Source organism: Triticum dicoccoides, chromosome 7A (genome assembly GCF_002162155.2).
Source record: "Triticum dicoccoides isolate Atlit2015 ecotype Zavitan chromosome 7A, WEW_v2.0, whole genome shotgun sequence".
In the NCBI taxonomy this organism is placed as follows: Eukaryota; Viridiplantae; Streptophyta; class Magnoliopsida; order Poales; family Poaceae; genus Triticum; species Triticum dicoccoides.
The window spans coordinates 77,715,951-77,719,897 of NC_041392.1; positions in this window are offsets into that span (position 1 = coordinate 77,715,951).

Genomic DNA, 3,947 nt, shown 5'->3' on the forward strand with positions numbered 1-3,947 from the left:
CACGGAACTTATTTTTGGAAGGAAAGCAACTCGTGAGACTTGGAGTGCACGTAAGGGAAACAACGAGAAAGTCACGAGGTAGGGGGGGCGCGCCCACCCCCCTGGACGTGCCCTCCACCCTCGTGGGCCCCTCGTGGCTCCCCTGACGTATCTCTTCCGCCTATATATATCCATATACCCTAAAACGATCGGAGAGCACAATAGATCAGGAGTTCCGCTGCCAGAAGCCTCCGTAACCACCGAAAGCCAATCTAGACCCGTTCCGGCACCCTGGCGGAGGGGGAATCCTTCTCCGGTGGCCATCTTCATCATCCCGGTGCTCTCCATGACAAGGAGGGAGTAGTTTTCCCTCGGGGCTGAGGGTATGTACCAGTAGCTATGTGTTTGATCTCTCTCTCTCTCTCGTGTTCTTGATTTGGCATGATCTTGATGTATCGCGAGCTTTGCTATTATAGTTGGATCTTATGTTTCTCCTCCCCCTCTACTCTCTTGTAATGGATTGAGTTTCCCCTTTGAAGTTATCTTATCGGATTGAGTCTTTAAAGGTTTGAGAACACTTGATGTATGTCTTGCCGTGCGTATCTGTGGTGACAATGGCATATCACGTGATTCACTTGATGTATGTTTTGGTGATCAACTTGCGGGTTCCGCCCATGAACCTATGCATAGGGGTTGGCACACGTTTTCTTCGTGATTCTCCGGTAGAAACTTTGAGGCACTCTTTGAGGTTCCATTTGTTGGTTGAATAGATGAATCTGAGGTTGTGTGATGCATATCGTATAATCATACCCACAGATACTTGAGGTGACATTGGAGTATCTAGGTGACATTAGGGTTTTGGTTGATTTGTGTCTTAAGGTGTTATTCTAGTACGAACTCTAGGGCTGTTTGTGACACTTATAGGAATAGCCCAACGGATTGATTGGAAAGAATAACTTTGAGGTGGTTTCGTACCCTACCTTAATCTCTTCGTTTGTTCTCCGCTGTTAGTGACTTTGGAGTGACTCTTTGTTGCATGTTGAGGGATAGTTATGTGATCCAATTATGTTATTATTGTTGAGAGAACTTGCACTGGTGAAAGTATGAACCCTAGGCCTTGTTTCCTAGCATTGCAATACCGTTTGTGCTCACTTTTATCATTAGTTACCTTGCTGTTTTTATATTTTCAGATTACAAAAACATTTATCTGCTATCCATATTGCACTTGTATCACCATCTCTTCGCCAAACTAGTGCACCTATACAATTTACCATTGTATTGGGTGTGTTGGGGACACAAGAGACTCTTTGTTATTTGGTTGCAGGGTTGCTTGAGAGAGACCATCTTCATCCTACGCCTCCCACGGATTGATAAACCTTAGGTCATCCACTTGAGGGAAATTTGCTACTGTCCTACAAACCTCTGCACTTGGAGGCCCAACAACGTCTACAAGAAGAAGGTTGTGTAGTAGACATCATGTACCGTATGCTCATTGCCATTAACATGAAAAGTGACATTGCCTTTGGTGCAATCAATAACAGCCCCTGCAGTATTCAAAAAGGGTCTTCCAAGAATAATAGACATACTATCGTCCTCGGGAATATCAAGGATAACAAAGTCTGTTAAAATAGTAATGTTTGCAACCGCAACAGGCACATCCTCACAAATACCGACAGGTATAGCAGTTGATTTATCAGCCATTTGCAAAGATATTTCAGTAGGTGTCAACTTATTTGATACGTCTCCGTCGTATCTACTTTTCCAAACACTTTTGCCCTTGTTTTGGACTCTAACTTGCATGATTTGAATGGAACTAACCCGGAGTGACGCTGTTTTCAGCAGTATTGCCATGGTGTTATTTTTGTGCAGAAATAAAAGTTCTCGGAATGACCTGAAAATCAACGGAGAACTATTTTGGAATATATAAAAAATACTGGAAGGGAGATCCACGTCTGGGGGGCCTCCACCTGTCCACGAGGGTGGGGCGCGCCCTACCCCCTTGGGCGCTCCCCCTGCCTCGTGGGCCCCTTGACGCTCCACCGACCTCAACCCTGACTCCATATATTCACTTTCGGGGAGAAAAAACCAAGGAGAAGGATTCATCGCGTTTTACGATACAGAGCCACCGCCAAGCCCTAAACTCTCTCGGGAGGGCTGATCTGGAGTCCGTTCGGGGCTCCGGAGAGGGGAATCCGTCGCCATCGTCATCAACCATCCTCCATCACCAATTTCATGATGCTTACCACCGTGCATGAGTAATTCCATCGTAGGCTTGCTGGACCGTGATGGGTTGGACGAGATTTATCATGTAATCGAGTTAGTTTTGTTAGGGTTTTATCCCTAGTATCCACTATGTTCTGAGATTGATGTTGCTATGACTTTGCTATGCTTAATGCTTGTCACCAGGGCCCAAGTGCCATGATTTCAGATCTGAACCTATTATGTTTTCATCAATATATGAGAGTTCTTGATCCTATCTTGCAAGTCTATAGTCACCTACTATGTGTTATGATCTGGCAACCCCAAAGTGACAATAATAGGGACCACTCCCGGTGATGACCATAGTTTGAGGAGTTCATGTATTTACTACGTGTTAATGCTTTGGTCTGGTACTCTATTAAAAGGAGGACTTAATATCCCTTAGTTTCCAATAGGACCCCGCTGCCACGGGAGGGTAGGACAAAATATGTCACGCAAGTTCTCTTCCATAAGCACGTATGACTATATTCGGAATACATGCCTACATTACATTGATGAATTAGAGCTAGTTCTTTGTCACCCTAGGTTATGACTGTTACATGATGAACCACATCCGGCATAATTCTCCATCACCGATCCATTGCCTATGAGCTTTCCATATATTGTTCTTCGTTTATTTACTTTTCCGTTGCTATTGTTATCATCACTATAAAACACCAAAAATATTACTTTTGCTACCATTACCTTTTGCCACCGTTACCACTACTATCATATTACTTTGCTACTAAACATTCTGCTGCAGATATTAAGTTTCCAGGTGTGGTTGAATTGACAACTCACCTGCTAATACTTGAGAATATTATTTGGCTCCCCTTCTGTCGAATCAATAAATTTGGGTTGAATACTCTGAAGGAAATATGCCCTAGAGGCAATAATAAAGTTATTATTTATTTCCTTATATCATGATAAATGTTTATTATTCATGCTAGAATTGTATTAACCGGAAACATAATACATGTGTGAATACATAGACAAACAGAGTGTCACTAGTATGCCTCTACTTGACTAGCTCGTTAATCAAAGATGGTTATGTTTCCTAACCATAGACAAAAGAGTTGTTATTTGAGTAACGAGGTCACATCATTAGTTGAATGATCTGATTGACATGACCCATTCCATTAGCTTAGCACCTGATCGTTTAGTATGTTGCTATTGCTTTCTTCATGACTTATACATGTTCCTATGACTATGAGATTATGCAACTCCCGTTTGCCGGCGGAACACTTTGGGTGCTACCAAACATCACAACGTAACTGGGTGATTATAAAGGAGCATTACAGGTGTCTCCAAAAGTAGATGTTGGGTTGGCGTATTTCGAGATTAGGATTTGTCACTCCGATTGTCGGAGAGGTATCTCTGGGCCCTCTCGGTAATGCACATCACATAAGCCTTGCAAGCACTGCAACTAATATGTTAGTTGTGAGATGATGTATTACGGAACGAGTAAAGAGACTTGCCAGTAACGAGATTGAACTAGGTATTGGATACCGACGATCGAATCTCGGGCAAGTAACATACCGATGACAAAGGGAACAGCGTATGTTGTTATGCGGTCTGACCGATAAAGATCTTCGTAGAATATGTAGGAGCCAATATGGGCATCCAGGTCCCGCTATTGGTTATTGACCGGAGACGTGTCTCGGTCATGTCTACATTGTTCTCGAACCCGTAGGGTCCGCACGCTTAAGGTTACGATGACAGTTATATTA